General features: G+C 42.6%; 1 protein-coding gene across 3 annotated transcripts in view; it reads right to left on the bottom strand.

Annotated features, from left to right (window-relative positions):
- The window catches only part of CHID1 (chitinase domain containing 1), a 924,523-nt gene that overhangs the window by 164,400 nt on the left and 733,198 nt on the right, over positions 1 to 26,925 (bottom strand). The gene's annotated exons all lie outside the window — the stretch shown is intronic.

The following is a 26,925-nucleotide window of genomic DNA, read 5'->3' as shown; positions in this document are numbered from 1 at the left end:
GTCCCCTTTGCTAAAAAAAAAGAACTATGTAAAAAAAAGTGTACAGGCTCTATTTAGCATTTTAACAATTAGTGAGATTTCTTTACAGTATAAACAAAGTTCATTACAGCCGTCACAGTCAAATTCTACCTGTTTTTGTGGCTTGGTAGCCCTCTGTTTCTCTCTTTGCTGCTAACCTGCAAATGTTAAGCGGCCATATAAAAGAACACCTGTGGTGTCTCCGGAAACAGCAACACAAGCTGTGCATGTCTCTTGACAGAAAATAGCTACTTTCATACAAATGATTTTCTTAGAAGCCCTAGCTGCAAGCAGTTTATTTTAGGGAAAAGTGGGAACATGAGATACCGCAACACTATGTATTGTTTTGGAGTTTACTTGTAGAATAAAGTGATGGAGATATTTCACCTGCATTATCAGCTTTCAAAATTTGAATTTATAGTGGGTAAGATCATCTTGCTACAAGCTAACTGTCTTTCTGCTACAATAAAAAAGTTAGGCCTCTTTTTCACTTGCATTGCAATAGAACAGTTGGGGAGCATTGTTAAAGCTTTTCTACTGCCCACTGTAAGGTGATGCATCCTGGGTTCACCGAATAGCTGTGTATATATGAGCCATTTTGTTCACGTTGAGCCATCACATTTTATTTGTCATTAGTTTCTCTGTTTTAAAACCAAAGATTCAGCAACTCTCATGCTTTCCTCCTCCTTCCTTCACATTATAGACTACACAAACTACAACGTTAACTAAGGCCGGGACCATATCAATCTATTGATCAGACACACAGACCTTTCCATTACCCAATCCACAATTTAAGTCTAGAAACCCTAATAAAACTGTCACCCTCATAAGCTGAACAATCCAGATAACTAACAGATACTGGTCGTCAAAAGCTCAGTTGGAGGAAATAGCCAAAACACATCCCTGCAGACAGCATCACAGCTTTAACTCTGAAACTTCAGCATGTTTCATAAATCATGAAATGTTCACAGTATGGCCAGAATATGGACAGATTTACTTTCCTCAGTTAGTTTGTAAAGTTTCAAGTCCAGACGCCCCTATGTCAGACCATATGGGGAACCCAGGGAACCCCTTAGCCTCCTAGGTAAAGTAGCCACCTGAAACCTGCCATAATTATATTTATTTTGAAGCAAATTTTGTGCTGTTCAATAATCTGCAGGTGATAAAACTGTAGATATTCTGAGATGTGAATACTGTAAAAACTGTATCTGGGTCATAAACCTGGTGACATCCCAGCAACCACCCCTTAGACGAGATGATTGATCAGATGGTCTCTGTCAGAACCCCCCTTTATGTGAAGAAAATTGAGATGCATCCACATTTTGGAAAGTTCTCATGTACCATCAAACGAGGAACATCTATTAAATTTGAGAACCAACACCTTACTCATTGACTGAACTCTAAAACCAAGGACACTGCAAGACTTCTTCCTTTTCATTTTTTTTTTTATTGCCTGTTGCTTTATTGCCTCTTTATTTCTTTGTAACACCCTTTTTTCTGTAATTATTTTATTTGCACCAATTTGACCTTTTTTCAATATAAAACCCTATTTTGAAAAGTGTTAAAACTGTCTTTAAGGCTTTTATTGCAAACTAAATGAATTCCTGTCTCTTGAAGAGTGCTACTGTATAGTATAAATCCTCTGAACACATCTGTCTGTGGTGATGGTATGCGTTACAGACGCTTATTCTAAAATCATAATTGGTATTGCCAAAATTACAAGTTTCCTCCTCAGTCAAAAGGGGGTGGTGGTAGCTTAAATGTTAATTGCTTAATTAATTTAACACAGTGGCAATCATCCTCAGGCTGCTGACACCTAGATTAGGTCCCGTAAGCTGGAAAATGGTTGTGCAGAGTGCAGCTGAGAGTGGCATTGTTAAGTGACAGCACGGTGTAAGATTGGCCAGTCCTTTGTCAGGAATAGATGAGGAAGGCAGGGGTCTGATATCTGTCATTCGTCACACCCACCGCTACACCTGTCACGCACTTTAGAGGTGATCCGATAGCCTTGTACACACAGGGGCAGATGGAACAGCAAAAATGATCCTCTGTCGAGTTTTTAGCAGGCAGTACCACTACCAAATGTAATCTATTCAAGCAAATGTGGCTGCAATTACAAGCCATATGCTAGGCTCACAGGTGCAGAGCAGTATCTCATTTAAGGATCTTGTTTGGCTGTCAAAAAACAACAGGCATTTAGGAGTTAGCAGTAGCATTTCTAGAATGCCTGTCATCCTCTCCTGTACAGCTCACTGGAAAGCGTTCCACCTCAGATCGCTTTTCAGAGACTGCAACAAGTGGAAATTAGCCTTAAAGTTTCCAAAGAACAATAAAATAAAACAGATTATCCAACAATACCACTCTGACCCTGCCATTGCAGTCCACTTTACAGACATAATGTGAAACGTAAAGTCAAAACCTACATGCAGGTTTAGGATTGCCTTTAATTTTTTTTAGGTTAAACCAATATTCGCGTTTGTAAATGCACTGCATGAATTCAGACACAGGCTATAATATAAATTACACAGAATATATTAAAGCAAACCTGTTATGCTCCGTACACACAAGCGGAAAACCATCCAAGATTTTTCCGATGGAATTCCGCTCAAGCTTGGCTTGTATACACACGGTCACACAAAAGTTCTCTGAACTTTCGACCGCCATGAACGTGGTGATGTACAACATTACAATGAGCCGTAGGAATTTTGTACGTGGGAATTGCTACAGACGATCTGAATTTTTAGATTGGAACTTTTTCCGACCGAAAAATAGAGAACCTGTTCTCAATCTTTTGTTGGCGGAAATCCGATAGAGCATACACACGGTCGCATTTTCTGACCAAAACCTCACATCGGACGTTTGCTGACGGGATCTCCGATCGTGTGTATGCAGCATTATTCACCCTAAACATAATACCATAATTGTCTTCCCAAAGAGCAAACAGACCAAGGTGTTTGCTATAACCTTTCTTATGCAGCCCATACATGAGTCCGTTTTTTTCCGTTCAACCAGCGGGTTGTGTGGATGGGGGAATCCTCCCACTGAGTTATTGTATTCTGATAGACAGAATGTCCATTTGTGAAATTTCCATGATTTAGTTTTACTTAACTTGGAGTCTACCCTTGCAATTTGACCTAATACCTGCCTTATTATGTTCAACAAGAAGGGTCTGACATCAAAATACATTCACTGGACAACGTGAATGTAGTTAAACACAGCTCATGCATACCTCCCAACATTTTGAAATAGGAATGAGGGATACCTACTAGCAAACATATGTAGGCATGGGACACGCCCGGTCACACCTCTTAAAGGGGACATAAGCAAAAAAAGGTTAATTATATCCACAAGTGCTTTTTTTTAACCACAAATTGTCCTTTACATTGGCTTTTAAAATTGACAAATGCAGCAATTTAGAATTTGGATGAAAAGTTTAGCACTGGGAAACACTATATAGATCAGACCAAAATGAGGGAAAGAGGGACAGAGGGACATTGCTCCAAATCAAGGACAGTCCCTCGAAACGTGTATTGAAAAACGCAAAAAGCATCTGGAATATGCAAACTGCAACCTGCATAGGTGTGAACCAGGCCCAACTTCAGCTTGTTCAATTAAGCTTTGACAAAAAGACCTGGAAGCTGATTGGTTTCTATGCAGAGCTGCATCAGTATGTATGATATGCATGTGTACTCTCCAACGTTAGTAAATGAACCCTAATTAGTCAAGACAGCAGTAAGTAAATACGTTTGGAGTCTTAGGAAAGCCCCCCACCACACTTGGCAAAAACAAATGTCATCAAAACACAGGTAAAAATAAAGATTTTATGCAAATAGTAAAAATGATATAAAACATAAGTTTACAAACTATTAAACATTTAAAAAAACCTAAGATAAATTTCCCAAAAATAAATTAAATAAATATTTTTTCTTTAGCCCTTGGCTTTCAGAGTTGGTAACAAAAAACCTTAAAGCATACATTTTCTGAAGGCACAGGACCATTAGAATAAAAAGATGGCTATGACGTTTATGGGTTGTATAATGCCCCGTACACACGACCAGACTTTTCAACATCAAAAGTCTGACGGAATGATTCCGGCAGACTATTCGAACGTGTGTGGGCTGCAGCGGACTTTTGATTTGCAAAAGTCTGACAGACTTTAGAAATGGAACATGTTTCAAATTTTTCCGACAGAACTCTGCCAGACCCAGAAATCCGCTCGTGTGTGTGCTAGTCTGACGGACTAAAACCGACGCTAGGGCAGCTATTGGCTACTGGCTATGAACTTCCTTATTCTAGTCCAGTCATACGTCATCACGTTCGAATTCGTCGTACTTTGGTGTGATTGTCTGTGGCCAAGTCCGTTCATTCGGAAAGTCCGTCAGAACTCTGTCAGAACTCCGTCAGAACTCCGTCAGAACTCTGTCAAAAGTCTGCCGGACTTAAGTCCTGTCGTGTGTACGCGGCATAATAGTTGCATAAATGTTTATCTCAATTATATTTTCAATAAAAATACACTAAAATTGTATTAGCACACACAAACACAATCCAACAGTTTCTACTAAATTATACAACTGTATTGAATTAATGAATAACAACATTTAGATTTTTTTTTTTATTGAAGTTGTGTATTAATAACAAAAATACTTTACTTAGATGATAATAAAGTAAATTTCAAGAGAAAATACACAATGAATGACAATGTCCAAATGAGGTTTCCATAGAGCTGGGTGTGTCCTAAAGAGATGGGATAGCCAGGCTAAATATACATAACCAATGTAGGACAACGTTATAGCAGTTAACATATTCATTGCTAGATAATTATCGACCCATAATGGCCTATTTACTGTAAAAGTCAGACAAAATCCCAGATAAAGAAAGTGGTACCGCGACCTCAGTACGAGAACGTATGCTTCACCCTACTGGGCACCCTCATTTACAACCATTAGAATATGGCTGATCAACTTGACAGTAGTTTTAGACATATTTGGTAAGGGTAACCCCGGTAAAAAATATACTGGGTCCTAAGGGACCGATAAATCCAAGAGCGATTGCAGTAAGGATCTACTGGTCTCCCAGAAAGGACAGATTTTTAAGCATTCCCAGAATATATGATATAGTGTTCCCTCTGATTCACCACATTGCCAATACGTATATGGTAGAGTAAGGTTAATAGCATGTAGTGTTTCAGGGGTTAGGTACCAGTGAAATAAAATTTTATATTGGTTCTCTTTATAAAGGGTACATAAAGAGGTTAAATTTATGTTATCCCAGATATCCTGCCACTCCTCGAGTTCTAGTGTTCTTCCCAATATACGTTCCCATTGAGCATATAACCATGTTTCAGAAAGGGCGTTGTTTTAAGAGATGCGAGTAGGCAATATCTGTCTGAGATAAGGTGTTGACGTTTGGGGCCATCCAGGCATATTCTCTCAAAGGGAGATACATTCTGAAATTTTAAATAGTGCTTTTTGGTGCAACAGTGAAAATCTGTAAATAAGCAACTAAAGCCTCGTACACACGATCGGATTTTCTGCAGACATAACCTCAGCCTTTTGTCCGAAGGGCATTGGTCAGGAATTGTCAGCCAACAAACAAACATAGTGACATACTACATGGTTTTTCAGCTCTTTAGCACCACCCTTTGGGCTCCTTCTGCTAATTTTGTGTTAGTAGAAGTTTGGCGAGTGTTGATTCAAGCTTTTTATTTCACACTTTTCAGTTTGTTTCTGCATGGCTGTTCGTCAACCAGCCATGTTGCGGAATCGGAGGAGATAACATGTTATTTATTATTGGCCTTGGAGTTATTGCTTTGACCCAAGTCCAGTCCAGGAACAGGAGAAGGAGGATTTCTTGGACCAAAAATTGGATCCTTTATTAATTGTGACCAATTATGTCATAAGCCTTTGCTGCGAGAGCTCCGGGAGACTAATCCAGATTATATTTGGAATTATCTCCGGATGATGGACCCCTGCTTTCACCAACTCTTGGCATTTTTGACCCCCTATATTAAGAAGCAACACACATGCATGAGGCTTTTATTTTATTTTTTGGTTGAATAATGATTTGATTTGGTATATTTTCTATATTTTTGGATGCACAGAATGCACTTTTTGGTAAAGTTCTTTTGGCAGATAGCATGTCTAATTTTATTTGTTTTCTTTTTTGGCTATGTGTTTTAATTCAAATGGCAGTTTGGGAGTAAGCAATACAATGTAAAATGAACAAGGGACACCAACATAGTTGTATCTTTGATCTTAAAAACTATAGGATAATGGTTTTGTGGTAACTTGCACCAAAATAAAAACAACAAGCATAATAATATTATTCTTGATATCACTAGAAAAAAAAAAGCCTTTGAAAATTTGTTTGCAATAACTCCATCAGTATCACCAGCTAAGCAGCTTCATTATTATCCCATTAAAGAAGAAGAGAATTGTGCGCTGCATTTTGAGATTTCATAATTTGCCACGTCAAGAATGTTAACTTTCCATTACGAACGCTAGTTTACAAGACCGACCGCTTCTGTCTCTTTCTGGCTTCTGAGCATGCGTGTTTGTAGTTTGGACATTTGTATACACGCTCGGAAAATCTGACAACAGACATTTGTCCGTGGAAAATTTTAAAGCCTGCCATCCAACACTTGTCCGTGGACAATCCAACAATTGTCTGATGGAGCGTACAAATGGTCGGATTTTCCACCAACAGCCTGTCATCACACAATTCCCGTCGGAAAATCCGGTCATGTTTACGAGGCTTTACACTAAAAAATGCAGTTTGTACATTGAGATAAAATTATCCAGGCATACATATTGGCACAATACGCAACAATGTGTCACAATGCACTGCCACACATAACGTTGAACGTATGCGATTTTAACAAAGTTTAAATAAGAAAAACCAACACATTGAAAGTGCACACCAGGCACCATAACACATAACGTGCCCACTGTGTGAATGAGCTTGCAGTGCATCAACACACAAATCTACATTACCACAAAGCTGGTAGTGCACCTGTGTGTAATGTGTGTGTGCGGGGTGTTAGGTTAACATCTATGCGCTGCTGTAGTGCACCTGCATAAATGCAAATTTTTATGAGTTTTGCAATAAGATAGCCTATTAAAAAGGTACAACTTTTTTATTAATTTTAAACAGAGTATGGGATCTGTGTCCCATTGCAGAGATTTCCCCTCACTTCATGTCCCATAGCCAAACAGGAAGTGAAAGGAAATCCCTGCAAATTAAAGGAATTCCTTGGGGTCCCCTAGGTCCCCAGAACTAATGTCCCCATTAGAGGATTTCAAATCTATTACTTTTCTGGGGAAAACATAAGGCTTGGGATTTTCTTTTACCTTCAAAGATAACAGTACACTGGAGAAATAACGAGGATGAATCTGAAACTGACACTCTGTGCAGGATATTCATATTCACTGCCTTAGTAATTACCACAGCCATTTCATCTGAGGGAAATCCTGAAAACATGACCTGTTGGGGCGCCTTGGGGACTGGAGTTGAGACACACTGATCTAAACCAGTGCACAAAGCAAGATCCTCACAGCTGGCCATAAACTATACAATTTCCTTGTTCAACTTTCCTTTAGATTTACCAATACCACATAATATGAGGTCAAACCTAAACCCTTTCAATTTGTATGCAGTCAGGCAGGCCCCTGCACTACATAGTTGAAGGTAAATCCAAAGTAAATTGAATAAGAAAATAGTATAGTGTATGGCCAGCCTTAGGCCCCTTTCACATGGCTGTTCCAATCAGATCCACCTGTCAGTTATTCAGGCGGACCTGATCAGACAGCCCATTTATCCCAATGGACCAGCTTGGGTCAGTTTACACCCTTCTACCTCCAATCTGCTAAAAAAATGGAAGTTCTCCATGTAGGCAGATCAGATTGGAGGTAGTCAGGTGTAAATAGACAGCGGAGTCCGTTTACTCCCAGCTGCCCATAGAGCAGAGCGAGCTCTGTCCATTTCCACTCAGCATAAACTGAGCAGACATGGAATTGTCATCTGCCCACTTCGCTCTGATCAGCAGGTGATCTGTAAGTGGCCTGTATGAAGGGGGTCATCATTGGAACAGTATATCAGTTATTAACACTTATTGAACCTAAAAGCTGGTACAACCAGACAAGGCAACTATAGAATTGCTTATGGGCTTTATTTACATAGGATGGGTGGACTATAAATAATATGCAATTTTATTTTATGGTTAAATATTTATTCTAGCACTTTAACCCTTTAGACAGTCAAAGACAACTTCCATTAGTTTAATGAAGCTACCTTCTTAACCAAATCCTGCCTGCAACCAGTTTATTAACATTCCCCAACATAATGCCATGTTGCAGGGACACATTAAAACCCAACTCTAAGCTCGCAAACTTACTATTTCCTTTACGAAATGCGGCATCTGTCAGTGCTGTATAAACTGTATGTTGCCTGAACAATTTTAAAGTAACACAAAACCTAGAGTTAGGCTTTAATAATTGCCGTCAAGAGCCAGCAGCTGATATTTTGCATAGCTACTGGCTTTTAAACCAGTTTGCTGCTGACAGCTGGAGTCATCATTAAAGTGATCACCAATGATGTGGTCACAATATAAGCTCTGACATATTGATTAAATGAAAGCCTTTAGCCTGCAGATGAACACTGCCACCTTCAGGCTGCATATATTTAATAGTGTAACTGTGAAACACAGTTGCATTACTAAAAAAAAAAAAAAAAAAAAAACATAGAAAAATTGTGATTTCTTTCATTTTTATGCATTTGGCAGCTTATAATGCAAAAAGAGCAGGCTATTTTATTTTTTTTTTTTAAACAAAATGGTGTACCAAATAAAAGACTTATATGTACTGTACGTAAAAAGTACATACAAAATATCTAGGTATACAAATTAGCCATAGAGTGATTGCAAAAATTAACTAAAACATAATGACACTGCTAAATTTGGCCTACACTTCTAGGCATCAATGATCTCTGGTCACAAATGGGCTAAAGTTTTACCTCTTAGGCAGGCCATACATCGTTTTAATCTTGGCCAGTTCCTGTTGAAATTCGAACTGTGTATGGGCAGGCTGAATGTACCAAGTTGCCAGCAAGCTGGGTTTTACCTGCAATTATCGCTAGCAGCTGCTATAGCTGCTAGAAATAATAACTGTCTTCTCCCAGCAATGACAGCCTCCTCCACCCACTCCTGCCCCCTGCAGGGAGAGGACAATGGCCCAGCAGGAGGGATTCCCACATCAACACTGTCTGTGTTGATGAGGGAATCGAGTACATTTATTTCCTGCAACCCGTGGTTGCAAAAAAATAATTAACTCGGTGTATGGCTGGCCTAAGGCTGGATTCACACCTATGCATTTTTAATGCTTTTCGCATTTTGCAGATTTGCACTACAGAAAGTGTTCTATAGGAAACACTGTTCAATGGCCTGTAGTGCAAATCTGCAAAATGCAAAAAGCACTAAAACTGCATAGGTGTGAATCCAGGCTTAGTGCCTGGTAGATTAAACTGTCCACACCATTGTTTTCTTTGTCCAAATGGTGTAGCATGAGGCTTCAATGTTGGGTAAAATTTCTATTAAAATGTAAAATAAAAGAACAATGTCATCCAAATGGATTTAGGACACCTCTTAGAAAAAAATAACTTTAGACGGAGTCTGTTAGGACAGAAAGCATGACTGCCAGGGGAAATTAAACTGATGAAATAGCTCCATGTGGTAGAAATTCTATGATGCTGTGCTTTGATGTTAAAAAAAAAAATCTATTGAAACACTGGTTAGCAGCACATAACTAAAATGCAGTTCTGGTGAAATATTAAAGTGTGGTTTTGAAATCTATAAAACTAATTAAAATAATAAAATATATTTAATGTAACATTTGTACAGATATGCATGTTTCCATTTTGTGCAATTTTACCACCACTGCTAATTTAGTAAAATAATACTTTCTGCATATTTTACAATTATGTAATTAATATGATTAATTATATTAATATGTTTTAAATCTTTGTTTCTTTTAATGGCACAGCTACACAATACTTATAGAGTAAGAAGAGAAAAAAACCCACCAGTGTAAATGTTTTCATATTTATTCACCGCCAGTATTTTAAATAGCAAAGAAAAAGGATACTACAAGACACCTATAATATTCACTTAGTGACCCACACAAGGTATGTGCATTCTAATTAAGGTTTTCCATTTCTTCATTGGTCTTCTATGTTGTATGTGTAGGAATAAGAATAGGAACAGGGTTGAGTCAAGGCAGGTAGGATACAGCTGCTTTTCACACATATTAAATCTCTCCATTATATTCTGTTTGCTATTGCTGTAGCTTAGAATTGTGTTGAGATTGGATCAACAAAAAGTGTGGGTTTACTAGGCAGCAAAAGTTTATTTTTATTTCTACTTGCGATGCATAAGAAGAGATATCCACATATGCCTTACCATGCTCTTGGCTTTTGCAGAAAATAAAAACCGATAATAAAAGCAGTATTCCAGGCAACATCACTTCATTATATTATATGTATATGCCCAACAAAAAATGCCCTATAGTATTCTTATAGCCACAAGTATCTCTTACTATATGTTGATAGCCAAGCTGTTTCTGGGGCCTCCCCTTCTTCTGAGATTGAATGTACATGAGAATGATCGATTTGGCAGTACAATGTACAGCTGCAACAGCCATCGTCATGTCTGCGTTTCTATTATTGCAATCCCAAATTAGTAAGATGGTGAGGCAGCAGTCATCCATGCTGTGTCTAGCAACCAAACCTTTGTCTTTAAAATGTTGGCATTAATATTCCCCTAGATGACTGGCATCTCAGGAGCCTAAACGTAGAGAATTCTGAAGCATCCCTCCCCCCCGTAAGAACAAAGCGGACATTAATTTATAACCACCAGCATTGACCAGCATTGATGTCAGAGGACGTATTAATAACCCCCAGCATTGGTGCCAGTATTATCAACCCTCCTACTCCACTTTAGTGCTTAGTGGCATTGAAATGTAATCCCTCCCATTACCACCGATGTAGGGGGAGGGGGTTAACTTTCAATGACAGTACCACAAATGCAGAAGGGTGGTGGGTTAAAATTTCACTCCCATGAAGACCAATACAGGTGGGGATGGAGGGGTTGATTTTCACTAACACTGACCCCCCCCTCCCCATTCCCCCATCAGGATTTGATGGTCACATTAATCTTAACCCCTTCCTCAATTCCAGCCTGCTCCAGTACCGTTCCCCTACTTTCTGTGCTCTGGCCTTGGCCAGAGAACAGGAGAACAGTGAGATCGAAAGCACCCAGCTGAGCTTACCTCAGCACACACTCCTGGTTAGATCACCTCTTCCAGGTGGGCGGGCAGACAGGCTGGTGGGTCAGGCAGGTGGGTGGGATCTCCAAAGCTTGCCGCATCCCCATCCTTCCCACATAACAAGCAGCCTACACCAGAGCCTGAAACTGCTGGAGGAGGTATGGGGAAGAGATGTAGTCTTGCAGCTGGAGGGAGGAGGGAGCAAAATCTTCCGTATGCCAGCGGTGACAGCTGCACCTCAGGGCCTCTCTCTCTCCAGATGGGTGCCCCTCTATGAAGGGCACCTGTAGGCACATGCCTACAATGCTTAATGGGAAATCAGGCTCTGATGACTGGTGAATATAGAAGATGGCAGCTGCTGAATTACAACTTCCTTAGTCAACCTCTTCACCTCAAGGTTGCTTACTAGACGCAACAGTACATTAGGTCATTCCCATCTTCTTCCCTCCTGTAGATATATTTTCAGTGCTATTTAATCAGAGGAAATCATGGACTTTTTAGGCCCCAATATATTAAAAACAAACTTTTTTTTTGTAACAAATTAACAAAATTTATTTAAAAACATATAAAGTACAGACTTATAAAAGCGGTAAATGGCACATCTAACTCTATCCGCTGGGCCCGGGTTAGTGCATGTATGACCACTGGAAAGTTCCCTTGGTAGAGTGGGAGCAAAATATAATTTTTTAAGTTACAAGCTTTCCAGTGCTAGACTGGCAGCACAATCCAAACAATAGAGTTCTTAAGCCCCATACACACTATCAGATTTTCTGCTGGTTTTTGTCTTCATATTTACTAAAACCATGTAGTGACTGGACCTGCCTGATTGCATACAAATCAAAACTCCTAAGGTTTGGCCTTATATTACATGGTTTTGGTAAATCTGAAGACAAACATCAGCAGAAAATCTGATAGTGTGTATGGGGCTTTACTGTCTTCAAATGCTAAATGGTCTTTTCCACTCAGAATAAATACTGCCGTTTGGGACAGTATAGGAAGCTAACCCAAAGACAAATTCAGTTATTTATGTTAGCTGTATTTCTTTACTAACAATTCAGCTTTTAAAGCCTTATGCCATTTGTTTGCATGTTGAATATTCACAACATAGTAGGATCACTAAAACCTGGGCTGCATAGAACTTCTACAGCCTTTTCATTGTGCTCCTGACTCTTTTGCTTTCTATTTGCCTGTAAATACATTTATTATAGGCAGGACTAAAAAGCAAAATCTTACAAAAAAAATTCAGGTAAGCATTAAAGAAGGATATTTTGAACTCTTACTTAAAGTCAGTGGGTAGAATGTAATATTTTTTAATTTAATTTAGATATGTACTTTAATAGTGTTGCTGAAAGAAGCCTGTAGTTTACAGAGCTTAGTAGAAGCTAAAATGTACATACACAAGTGAATAAGTCGTACATGTGACTCATTACTCTCTTCCTCAACACAAGTCCATCTGAAGTTTCAGAAACAGTGTTCCCAAGGGCCCATACACTATACAAAGCACATAAAAAATTGTCTGCAGATCTCTCAACTTCAACCCTTGGACCTTCGTACCCTTAATGCCCCTATTACTGAGGAGGAAATTGAACTTACTATGAAATCACTACCTGCCCATAAGGCTCCAGGACCTGATGGTTTTCCCTATGAGTACTACAAGACCTTTCTTCCCTTGCTGGTTTCCCGTATGTGTAAACTTTTTGATGCTTTCCTTCAGGACACCCCTGTCCCCTCAAATATGCAGAGATCTTTCATCACCATGATTCCAAAGCCAGACAAAGATCTTTCCCTCTGTGCTAGATACAGGCACATAGCTCTATTGAACTAATTTTTTTTTACCAAACTCCTATCTACCCGCTTGAATATGATACTCTCATCCCTGATTCATAAGGATCAGATAGGTTTTGTCCCCCTCTGCCAGGCTGGAGACAATACTAGGAAAATTATAGATCTGATTGATGTCGTGAACCGAGAAGGCACGGCATCCATACTACTCATCCTGGGCGCGGAAAAGGCTTTTGACCGCCTTGGTTGGCCTTTGACCTGGTCATATGAGATTTAGGGGCCTTTCTTACAAGCCATTCCTCATCTCTATAATAATCTATTATCCCAGGTGAAAACCCCTTTTGCCCTTTCTTTCTCCTTTCCCATTACAAAAGGTACCCGGCAGGGCTGCCCGCTTTCTGCCTACTTTTTGCATTATGTTTCGAACATCTGGCAGCGACTATCCGTAGCTATTTGGACATTCAGGGCATATCAGTCTGAGGGAGGGAATTTTAAATTTCACTGTCTGCAGACTATATCATCCTTACCCTAACCCAACCTAGGATCCCCCAACCAAACCTGCATGCTGAACTTGATCGATTTAGTTCCCTCTCAGGATATAAAATGAATGCTTCCAAATTCGGGGCTCTCCCTGTCAATTTTCCCACAGAGGAAGTTAAACATTTAACAAGCACTTTCCCCTATGTGCGTTAATCTGAAGTACTTACGTGTTTTAATTACCCCGACCTTTGTCTCTTTATATCAGGAGAGCCCCGCCCCCCCTCCTTTATCGGGAAATGAGGCTAATGGTGCAACAATGGAAGAAATATCATATTTACTTCCTGGGAAGTGTGGCCTCCATTAAGATGTCGACAGTCCGCACCTTTTATATCTCTTTCAAATGTTGCCCATACCAATTCCCATGCACACCTGAAAAAATTACAGGAGGATTTGTTACACTATGTATGGAACTATAAGCATCATAGGATCCCCCTTTCGGTGCTCATGGTATCACACTCTGACGGCGGTTTGGCGTTTCCCAATTTCATAAAATACTATCAAGAGAGCCAACTTCCAGCAATTGCTTCTTGGTTTACTCAATGTTCTTTTAATAAATAGACAGAAATCGAGAAGTTGTGACTAGCCCCAATACACCCCAATAGTTTACTTTAGAATGTGAATGCAGAGGTAGCCCCTAGACAACTACTGGGGACTGTTTGCCACCTCAGGATACTTTGGTGCATGCTATCCCATCAACATACCCTTTTTCGTAAAGTCCTTGATGACCTCTTTCATGTACCCCCCAGAGATGCCCACCAGCTAAAAGCTCCCTTTGTACTTTGTATAAAGAAAATGCGTATAAAATCTTTTATTTCTGGTATATGACTCAAGATGTGCTCCACTCCATCTACCCTACTAGCTTAAACCGATGTTGGCATTGTCTTGGGAACAAGGGTACCCTTATTCATATATTTTGGAGCTACTTGATGATTACCACAATTTGGCATTCGGTCCATCAGCTATTGGATAGCCTCTTCGGAGCAACTATCCTGATGACACCGAAATCCCTCCTGTTAGGCGCTTCCCCCCGAAGAACATTTCCAAACCTCATAGGAAGCTGCTCCGTCATGTCCTTATGGCTGCAAGGTGCCTCATTGCTCTCAATTGGAAACAGCAGTCTCCTCCCTCCCAGGAGGCTTTATACACTAGAATTAAATGTGATGTGAAGTTGATGGAGAAAATGACTGTCAGACTAAAGGATTAATTGGAAGCTCACAATCAAGTCTGGGAGCTGAGGCATCTCCAGGAGGACCCACCTTGAACCCCTAAACCAGATATTGTAATGACCTATCTTTCTTCTTTCCTCTTCTTTTCCCTCCTGATTCTTTACTACTCAGGTGTTGGTATAAGTTAAAATGTCTCTTTATCAAAAATATATTACAAGCCATATTGTTCCCTAGTTGTTGCTATCTTGCTGACCTGGGTATATCCTCTAATACCAACCGGTATGTTTTCTGAATATTGTTTTTATACTCAGAAAGATGCCTATTGTGAACAGTCAATTGCACTTCTGTGCATTTTTATGCATGTTTCCATACATTTCTTTGCATGTTTCTGTGCATTTAATGCACATTTTTCTGCATAGTTCCTTTTTTCAAAGGCATGTTTCCTCGACCTAAATGTTGTGGGTGGGAGGTGCATTGGAGTGTGACGCGTTTGTGCGAGTTTATGTTTTTTTGTGTATTGCAGGTTATTATGCAAGCATGTTGCATAAAATTGCACAGCTATGGAACACAGAAAAATTCTGGTGTGAATATGACACATATGAAAGTATTGTTTTCTCTGTGTAATGAAAAATGCAGGTAACTGCACAGAGCGTGAATGGGCCCTAAAACAAAATATTTTTGCAGTGTTGTTTTTTTAGAAAACACATGATCGTATTTTTGCAGTGTTATTTTTTTTAGAAAACCCATGATCTGGGAATCCTTTGTCATGGGTGCAATCACCATGACATCCTTATTTGTAAAACAAAGATTGTATGTAACCAGTAAAAAAGGGTGAGTATGCAATAAATACAATTGTGTTACATAGTTGGTGAGGTTGAAAAAATACACAAGTCAATCAAGTCCAACCTATGTGTGTGATTATATGTTAGTATTACATTGTATAGATTGCATTCATATTTTTGCCACCCAAATGCATTATTCTACATTTTTCTACATTGAACCTCATTTACCATGTAGTTGCCCACCCCATTAATTTGTTCAGATCTTTTTACAAGGTTTCCACATCCTTCAGAGAAGTTATTGCCCTGCTTAGCTTAGTATTGTCCACAAATAGTGATGGCCGAACGGTTCGCCCGGCGGTCGTTTCGCGGCGAATTTCCGACATTCGCGGTCCGCACGTTCGAACGCCTTTTTCCGTCGTTCGCCGCGGCGGACTTACGTGTTTAATGTATACAAGAACTTTAACCTTTGGTGACACGTTTATCATGTGATACAGGACAGCCAATTGAGACATGACAGCACATGGACACTTGTACATTCCCCCTAACCTATAAATACACCCGATCCGGTGGCCATTTTACATTCTTTCTTCTGTTAAGATAGGGACAGGTTCCTGTGTGGAGTAGGGAGAGATAAACCACTAGCTATTTGGTACACAAAAGTTCTTTTCAGGACTGGTATAGGTGTTAGGTGTTGATAGGTTTGCTGTGCTGCTGATTCTTGCAGCAGCCTGAGTGTCTTTTGTTAGTTTAGAGAAAGGGAAAGGACGGTGTATGCTACAGGGACAGCCAGATTAGTCTTTCATCATCATCATCATCATCATCATCATTAGCTGTTACTATCAAGGTCCACAAAAGAGCTGTTCCAGTAACCACTAATCGTTCTCTTTTTTTGCCAATTTGTATAGGGACAGGAAGGAAGCAGTGTTGTCAGGCAGTGAGGGTAATTTTAAAGACTTGCTGTTATTATTAGTTCCACAAAGGTTCTTTTCAGGACTGGTATCAGTGGTACAGTAATAGGCTTGTACATGTATAATATTCTTTCTTCCAAATATAGAAAGGATATTATACTTGACTGCTGCCCTTCTGCTGCAGTCTGCTAAACATTCACAACTCACTTGTTCCACAAAAGTTCTTATAAGGACTGGTAACTTGGTATAGGGTGCTACGGTACATAGGCTTGAGTGCGGTACAGTCTGCTGTTCTGTAAGGACCGCTATCGGTCCACAATAGATAGGGTTGACGTGCACCACTGCTGACCGCTGCCCTATACTGCAGCAGTCCTTCAGCGGTATAGGGACTGACGTACAGTCTGCTAATCACTAACACACAACCTGCTTGTTCCACAAAAGTTCTTATAAGGACTGGTAACTTGGTATAGGGTGCTACGGTACATAGGCTTGAGTGCGGTACAGTCTGCTGTTCTGTAAGGACCGCTATCGGTCCACAATAGATAGGGTTGACGTGCACCACTGCTGACCGCTGCCCTATACTGCAGCAGTCCTTCAGCGGTATAGGGACTGACGTACAGTCTGCTAAAAACTAATACACAACCTGCTTGGTCCACAAAAGTTCTTATAAGGACTGGTAACTTGGTATAGGGTGCTACGGTACATAGGCTTGAGTGCGGTACAGTCTGCTGTTCTGTAAGGACCGCTATCGGTCCACAATAGATAGGGTTGACGTGCACCACTGCTGACCGCTCACCTATACTGCAGCAGTCCTTCAGCGGTATAGGGACTGACGTACAGTCTGCTAAACACTAATACACAACCTGCTTGTTCCACAAAAGTTCTTATAAGGACTGGTAACTTGGTATAGGGTGCTACGGTACATAGGCTTGAGTGCGGTACAGTCTGCTGTTCTGTAAGGACCGCTATCGGTCCACAATAGATAGGGTTGACGTGCACCACTGCTGACCGCTCACCTATACTGCAGCAGTCCTTCAGCGGTATAGGGACTGACGTACAGTCTGCTAAAAACTAATACACAACCTGCTTGGTCCACAAAAGTTCTTATAAGGACTGGTAACTTGGTATAGGGTGCTACGGTACATAGGCTTGAGTGCGGTACAGTCTGCTGTTCTGTAAGGACCGCTATCGGTCCACAATAGATAGGGTTGACGTGCACCACTGCTGACCGCTCACCTATACTGCAGCAGTCCTTCAGCGGTATAGGGACTGACGTACAGTCTGCTAAAAACTAATACACAACCTGCTTGGTCCACAAAAGTTCTTATAAGGACTGGTAACTTGGTATAGGGTGCTACGGTACATAGGCTTGAGTGCGGTACAGTCTGCTGTTCTGTAAGGACCGCTATCGGTCCACAATAGATAGGGTTGACGTGCACCACTGCTGACCGCTCACCTATACTGCAGCAGTCCTTCAGCGGTATAGGGACTGACGTACAGTCTGCTAAACACTAATACACAACCTGCTTGTTCCACAAAAGTTCTTATAAGGACTGGTAACTTGGTATAGGGTGCTACGGTACATAGGCTTGAGTGCGGTACAGTCTGCTGTTCTGTAAGGACCGCTATCGGTCCACAATAGATAGGGTTGACGTGCACCACTGCTGACCGCTCACCTATACTGCAGCAGTCCTTCAGCGGTATAGGGACTGACGTACAGTCTGCTAATCACTAACACACAACCTGCTTGTTCCACAAAAGTTCTTATAAGGACTGGTAACTTGGTATAGGGTGCTACGGTACATAGGCTTGAGTGCGGTACAGTCTGCTGTTCTGTAAGGACCGCTATCGGTCCACAATAGATAGGGTTGACGTGCACCACTGCTGACCGCTCACCTATACTGCAGCAGTCCTTCAGCGGTATAGGGACTGACGTACAGTCTGCTAAACACTAATACACAACCTGCTTGTTCCACAAAAGTTCTTATAAGGACTGGTAACTTGGTATAGGGTGCTACGGTACATAGGCTTGAGTGCGGTACAGTCTGCTGTTCTGTAAGGACCGCTATCGGTCCACAATAGATAGGGTTGACGTGCACCACTGCTGACCGCTCACCTATACTGCAGCAGTCCTTCAGCGGTATAGGGACTGACGTACAGTCTGCTAATCACTAACACACAACCTGCTTGTTCCACAAAAGTTCTTATAAGGACTGGTAACTTGGTATAGGGTGCTACGGTACATAGGCTTGAGTGCGGTACAGTCTGCTGTTCTGTAAGGACCGCTATCGGTCCACAATAGATAGGGTTGACGTGCACCACTGCTGACCGCTCACCTATACTGCAGCAGTCCTTCAGCGGTATAGGGACTGACGTACAGTCTGCTAAACACTAATACACAACCTGCTTGTTCCACAAAAGTTCTTATAAGGACTGGTAACTTGGTATAGGGTGCTACGGTACATAGGCTTGAGTGCGGTACAGTCTGCTGTTCTGTAAGGACCGCTATCGGTCCACAATAGATAGGGTTGACGTGCACCACTGCTGACCGCTGCCCTATACTGCAGCAGTCCTTCAGCGGTATAGGGACTGACGTACAGTCTGCTAAACACTAATACACAACCTGCTTGGTCCACAAAAGTTCTTATAAGGACTGGTAACTTGGTATAGGGTGCTACGGTACATAGGCTTGAGTGCGGTACAGTCTGCTGTTCTGTAAGGACCGCTATAGGTCCACAATAGATAGGGTTGACGTGCACCACTGCTGACCGCTCACCTATACTGCAGCAGTCCTTCAGCGGTATAGGGACTAAGAGTTTTGTCACAGGGTCATTTAAAAAATGACATGCAGAGGAAGAGGCAGGCCCTTCCGCAGGGGTGGTAGGGGTAGGGCAGGAGCAACAGGCTTGAGCCAAAGTGGGAAGTTGCAGAAGGTGCGTTCAATTACTTTAAAGGATGCACCAGACTTGGTTGAGTGGCTCGCTCAGCCTTACTCTTCTGCACCCTCCTCATCCTCTCGATCTGCACCCTCTTCTTCACTCTCTGCTATGTGCACCCCCAAAGACACTACCACCAACAACACGACCACCACCACCACCACCACATACCTTCCGCTTGAGTCACTGGAATTATTTTCCGATCCATATCAAGAGGACATTTCTGATGCGCAGCCACTCTTGGTATTGGATCAGGAAGAGGAGGTAGCAACAAGCGCTACTCAGCAGTCTGACGCCAGTACCCAGATCAGCCCAAGGAGGAGGTTGGTCCCCGGTGTTGCTGCCTACTCCGAGATCTCTACTTATAGCGGTGGGGAAGGTGACGTTGATGATGACGTGTCTAGTGATGTCACGTGGGTGCCCACAAGAGAGGAAGAGGAGGGGAGTTCAGAGGGAGATATGGACCAGCAGATAGGGAGGAGAAGCAGCAATGACTTACATTGCACAGCAGGGACAAAGCAGACTGCAAATGTATCAGGAGCGAGTCATCGACCATGTACGGTCACATCTGGCGCTCCCAGGACACCGGCACATGGCTCCGCAGTGTGGGCTTTTTTTAACGTGTCCGCTGCTGACAATAGCGTTGCCATCTGCAATCTTTGCAGTCAACGCGTTAGTCGCGGTAAGCCCAATACTCACCTAGGGACGACCGCCTTAAGAAGGCACATGAGCAGCCATCACCGAGCCCAGTGGGAGCAACGGAACACACAAAGCCACACTGCAGGCTCTCACCGTCCAGCCTCGTCTTCTACTTCTCCTTCTCCTCTCTCCTCACAATTGTCCTCCACTCCACCTTCCATCACGCCAAGCTCACATTTTTCTGCAAAAAGGCAGGCTTCCGTGGGCCTAATGTTTGAGCGTAAAAAAATGATGATGCCGGATAACCCTCTTGCCCAACGGTTGGCGGCTGGCTTGTCAGAACTCATAGCCCGCCAACTACTGCCATATAAACTGGTGGACTCGGAGGCCTTTCGCAAATTTGTGGCCATTGGAACACCACAATGGAAGGTCCCAGGAAGGAAGTATTTCTCAGAGAAGGGCATCCCAGAGCTATATGGCCATGTTCAGCGGCAAGTGAATGTATCTCTGGCACACAGTGTCGGTGCCAAGATACATCTGACCACAGACACGTGGTCTAGCAAACACGGGCAGGGAAGGTATATCAGTTTTACTGCCCACTGGGTGAACCTTCTGACGGCCGTCAAGCATGTAACCCGTGGCACCCGTGTAGATTTGGTTTTACCGCCACGGATTGCATGCAGGCCTGACTCTTCTTCTCCTCCTCCTACTCCATCCTCCTCCCTCTCCTCCTCAGCTGCCTCCTCCTTTTCCGCTGCTAGCGTCTCTTCCACTGCACCGCCCAAGCTCCCCAGAACCTATTCCACATGCCAGGTGAGACGTTGCCATGCCGTGCTGCGTCTGTTGTGCCTGGAAGCAAAGAGCCACACTGGCCCGGCACTCCTTTCAGCTTTGCGTTCACAGGCAGATGAGTGGCTAACACCGCTCAATTTGACAGTTGGTAAAGTGGTGTGTGACAACGGTGCCAATCTGCTTAGCGCATTGAAACAGGGCAAAATCACGCACGTGCCGTGCATGGCACACGTCTTAAACTTGGTCGTGCAGCGATTCCTTGTCAAATACCCTGGGGTCCAGGACATCTTGCGGCAGGCAAGGAAAATCTCGGCCCATTTCAGAAGATCTTACACGGCCATGGCTCGCCTTGCTGACATTCAGCGGCGACACCATCTGCCGGTCAGACGTCTTATTTGCGATTGCCCGACGCGATGGAACTCAACCTTCTATATGCTTGATAGGCTGCTCCAGCAGAAACGTGCAGTTAACGTCTACCTGTATGAACTCTGCGAAAGAAACGGTTCTGGGGAGCTGGGTTTTTTTTCACCGCGCCAGTGGCTGCTCATGCGCGACACATGCAGACTTCTGCGGCCATTTGAGGAGATCACCAAACTGGTCAGTCGCAGCCATGGCGCCATCAGTGACATGGTACCTTATGCCTTCTTTCTGGAGCGTGCATTGCGTCGTGTCATTGATCAGGCTGTGGAGGAGCAGGAGCGGGAAGATGAGGAAGTCGCAATGCTGGATGAATTCCCAGGGGGGGCTACTCTATCTGAGACAAGTCAACAACAGGAGTCTGATGAGGAGTCAGAGGAGGATGGTGCCGGGGCGGATGAGCAGGAGCAAGAAGAGCATGCTTTAAACCTTTCTGGGATCCCTGTTGTGCGAGGATGGGGAGAGGAGAATGAAGAGGACGACATTATCCTGGATGATGAGCAGGAGCCAGGCCACCACACCGCTTCCACTTTAGTGCAAATGGGGGCCTTCATGCTCCAGTGTTTTAATAGGGACCCCCGTATAAAAAGCATGAGGGTCAAGGACCAGTACTGGGTGGCAACGTACTTAGACCCCCGGTACAAACACAAAATGGCGGAAATGTTACCGCCGTCGCAGAGGGCTGTCAGAATGCAGCACTTCCAGGCCTTGCTTCGAGAAATGCTGCATTCTGCTTTTGCGTGCGCTGGCAGAGGAGCAATTCCCACTCCCAGAGAAGGATTTGCGGGTACCAATCCAACAGCGCCTGCAAGAAGAGGCCGGTTTGAAGATGTGTTGGTGACTTCGGATATGAGGTCATTCTTTCAGCCGACCCATCGACAGGTGTCATCCGGATCCAGCATCAGGGAACGCCTAGACCGTCAGGTGTCCGACTACATTGGGTTAACGGCCGATGTGGACGCTCTGAGGAGTGATGAACCCCTAGACTACTGGGTGGGCAGGCTTGACCTCTGGCCAGAGCTTGCCCAATTTGCAATCGAACTGTTGGCTTGCCCCTCATCCAGTGTCCTGTCCGAAAGGACGTTCAGCGCAGCAGGGGGGATTGTGACCGATAAGCGTACTCGCCTAGCTCACCACAGTGTTAACTACCTCACATTTCTAAAAATGAATGAGGCATGGATCTCGGAGGAATTCAACACATGTGACCAGTAGACCATGTATATGTCTATAAACTATTTTTTTAATCAAGCACACAGACCTTCTTAATTCATTTGGCTCACTTCCTTGACCCAAAAAAGCACACCGTACTATATGCCCCTACCCTCCTCTTTGAAGAGGTTGAGCGGTGTCATATTTCTACTGGGGCTGCTTATGATATCCCTGTGCTGTGCTGACTTCCTCCTGGGGGTTCTTATTATGAAGGGATCACACTATCCCTGTGCTGTGCTGACTTCCTCCTGGGGGTTCTTATTATGAGGGGATCACACCATCCCTGTGCTGTGCTGACTTCCTCCTGGGGCTGCTTACGGTGCTGCTGTCAGCGCTGTATGTCACGGTGCTGCTGTCAGCGCTGTATGTCACGGTGCTGCTGTCAGCGCTGTATGTCACGGTGCTGCTGTCAGCGCTGTATGTCACGGTGCTGCTGTCAGCGCTGTATGTCACGGTGCTGCTGTCAGCGCTGTATGTCACGGTGCTGCTGTCAGCGCTGTATGTCACGGTGCTGCTGTCAGCGCTGTATGTCACGGTGCTGCTGTCAGCGCTGTATGTCACGGTGCTGCTGTCAGCGCTGTATGTCACGGTGCTGCTGTCAGTGCTCTGTATTACGGTGCTGCTGTCAGATGCCTCTATCACGGTGCATGTGTCATTCCGGTATGTCACGCTGCTGGTGATCATCTCCTGCACCCTCTTCTTTGCCTACCCTGGTCCCTGACCTTCCCTCTCCTCCATTGCCTTCATTAGCTCCATAGTCCTGAATTGTTAGAACAATTTCCCAAATAAAATAAAAATGCTTGTAGTTATCGATCCCAAATTCACCTCATACATGTATTATGTCATTGTCCAGATGGTGGGACTACGTTTTACCCCCTAATAATTACCACGTGGCCGCAAATTCGACATGAAGGTTTGCAAAGTTCGCCTCCCATTGAAGTCAATGGGGCCCGCGGCGAACGGTCGGTTTCGCGAACGTTTGGGTCCGTTCGCATTTCGCGTTCGCGAAACGTCCCGTCGGAAGTTCGTCCATCACTATCCACAAATACAGAGATGAACAAATTAAATAGGATTGGTCCCACCACAGAACCCTGGGGGAGCCCACTACCCACTCCTGACCATTTTGAGTACTCCTCATTTATCATCACCCTCTGAACTCGCCCTTGTATCCAGTTTTCAGTCCATGTACTCACCCTATGGTCCATGCCAACGGACCTTATTTTGTACAGTAAACGTTTATGGGGAACTGTGTCAAATGCTTTTGCAAAATCCAGATACACCACATCTACGGGCCTTCCACTATCTAGATGGCAAGTCACCTCCTCATAAAAGGTTAATAGATTGGTTTGGCACAAACGATACTTCATGAATCCATGCTGCTTACTGATAATGATACTGTTCTCATTACTAAAATATTGTATATAGTCCCTTATCATCCCCTCCAAGAGTTTACATACAATTAATGTTAGGCTAACCGGTCTGTAATTCCCTGGGATGTATTTTGGGCCCTTTTTAAATATTGGGGCTACACTGGCTTTTCTCCAATCAGCTGGTACCATTCCAGTCAGTAGACTGTCAGTAAAAATTAGGAAAAAGTATTTGCCCCCTTTCTGATTTTTTTTTTGCATATTTGTCACACTTAAATGACTCAGATCATCAAACAAATTTTATTATTACACAAAGTAAATGCAAAATGCAATTTTTAAATTATGGTTTTATTTATTAAAGTGGAGGGCCAAAAAAAAAAAAACAGCATTAATATTCTTAAAAAAACTAAAAAAAATCCCTGTTGCTAGGCAGTCTTCCTAATCTGCCTCTTCCTACTCTGCGGTGATCTTCGGTCTTCTCTCCTCCTCGCGTTGTCGCCTGAGTAATGGGGCACACTGTGTTCTGGGAACTGTGTGTTTCCTAACACAGCACACCCCATTCACAAAGCGCTACGCGACTCACACATGCCCAATAGGAAACGGGTAGTGAAGCCGCGAGGCTCCACTGACTGTTTCCCTTAGTGAGGATGGCGGCGCTGGAACCTGAGAGCCGAGGGATGGGTCAACCTCAGACGGCCGACATTGCGGGGTGCCCTGGAAAGGTAAGTGTCCTTATTAAAAGTTAGCAGCTACTTTTTCTTTAGCTGCTGACTTAAAAAAAAAAATCCCTGCTGGAACACCCCTTTAAGGCAATAACTTAATAACTGGTTGTGCCATCCTTAGCAGCAACAACTGCAATCAAGCGTTTACGATAACTGGCATAGAGTCTTTCACATTGCTGTGAAGCAATTTTGGCCCACTCTTATTTGCAGAATTGTTTTAATTCAGCCACATTGAAGGGTTTTCCAGCATGAACAGCCTGTGTAAGTTAATGATACAGCATCTCAATTGGATCTAACTCCAGGCTTTGACTAGGCCCCTCCAAAACCACAGTTTTGCTTTGTTTGAACCATCAGGTAAGAGAGGCCTTCAGTTCTTTAGATGTTGTTCTGGGTTGTTTTATGACCTCCTGGATGAGTCGCCGTCATGCTCTTGGAGTAATTTTTGTAGGCTAGCCACTCCTGGGAAGATTTTCCACTGTTTCAAGTTATCTCTATTTGTGGATAATGGCTCTCCCCGTGGTTCACTGTAGTTCCAAAGCCGTAGAAATGGCACTGAAACCCTTCCTAGACCGATACATGTTCATTATTTTTTTCTAATCTGTTCTTGAATTTTTTTTAGATTGTAGCATGATGTGTGGCTTTTTGCTTCTATTTATGTGATTCCTTGATTCAACAGGTATTTCAGTAAACAGGCCTGGGTGTAGCAAGTGGTTAATCACAGTTCATTCATGATTCAGCATGTCAGGCAGGTTTGAACAGATTTTTTTCCCTTAATAAATGAAATAATTGAAAAACTGCATCTTGGATTTAGTCGGGTTATCTTTGTGTAATATTAAAGCGTGTTTGATGATCTGACCTCTTTAAGTGTGAGAATCATGCAAAAAAATAAAAACAGGAAAGAGACGAATACTTTTTCACAGCACTGTATGTAAAACACTGCATGCATTGTCAGCGTTGTGTAAGAACCTGTAATAAATAAAATAAATTGTTTAAAATCTTATAAGCTAATTTTTTTTTAATTATAGTTTTTCCTTAAATTCTGATTTACACACCAGGGTCTTTTATACATAGCAGACCCTAATTATGGTGACTTGCATACAATAGTAAAACTAGAATTCACCAATCAGGGACATTATAATTCTAAGGATTGCAAAGAGTGTGTTGTCTTGACATTTTGTAAGCAACTGAAGCAAAATGTTTCTTTACTTTTAAAAATAGGCGTAGTGTGCTTGAACAACAAACTTCGATTAAATCTCCTCATAAACAATGGAATACTGGCACATTGTTCTATATGAAAGTGTCTCCTGTGCTTTACACCGAACACTAGATCCCATCTATGTGCCAAATTTCAGTATTGATCCATGTGGAGAGGGAGCAAAACACAGGTTTTGTTTCAATGTTGTTTACAGCTAGCAGCTTTCATACTGATATCAGTTACCATGATAAAATAAACCGATAGACACATCTGTACAAGAACATCTTCTGATGTATACCTTGCTTATTTATAGCTAGAAATAAAAAAAAATGATTTAGTTAAAGGATAAGTTCACTTTTCTAAAAAAAATAATAAATGCATTTTTTTTGCAGGTAAAAATATGTGCATTTATTATTTTTTGTCGCAGGAGTCTGGAAAGCATTGCAGATCTGCAGTAGACCTACATGACACCAGCGATGATTGCTGGTGTCATGTAGGTCTACTGCAGATCTTTAGTGTATCTGTGTGCCTGTCCTGTACGGGCAGCAGATATATTGACAAGAAGAATCAATGAGCATGGTTCATTGAGAACAAGAAGCCGACAGTAGCAAAGGATGTCAGGACATGTAGTGCATTCACACACAGAGCTGCGTAAATAAATGATGCGGCCACGCTGATTTTAAGACACACACCTGTGTGGGTTTTGTAGAGCCGGAGACCAGCTTCAAAGTACAAGTAATTCAGCAGCTCCATAGCTTCCAATCACTTTCACAGAGTTGGCCTCACGGTGCCACCACCACCTACCCCCCCCCCCCCCCGCACTCAACGGAGCCTGGGAACCACGAAACCTCTGCCGGCTGGGGGAGAGAGATTGCATTGAGACTGATGTAAATCCATGGTTTCAGATGCACCCTTTCCTGGCCAGCACAGCCAGGGGACACTTCTAACCAAGCCAGTCTGTGCTTGGTTAGATGATGTGAAGGGCAGGGGAGACATTGGAGTCTATTAGAGCTCTAATTTCTCCATAAAGAGTACCTGTTACCTGTCTAATGCTACCACACAGGGGGTTATTAACCCCTTGTGATAGCAATCAAGTTATAAAAAATTAAATTATAATAAAATTTCTAAAAAGAAAAA

The sequence above is a fragment of the Lithobates pipiens genome, unplaced genomic scaffold, assembly GCF_037356315.1.
Source record: "Lithobates pipiens isolate NorthernLeopardFrog02 unplaced genomic scaffold, aLitPip1_a1.2 Scaffold_10, whole genome shotgun sequence".
Taxonomy (NCBI): domain Eukaryota; kingdom Metazoa; phylum Chordata; class Amphibia; order Anura; family Ranidae; genus Lithobates; species Lithobates pipiens.
This window is presented reverse-complemented; position numbering and strand designations above follow the sequence as displayed.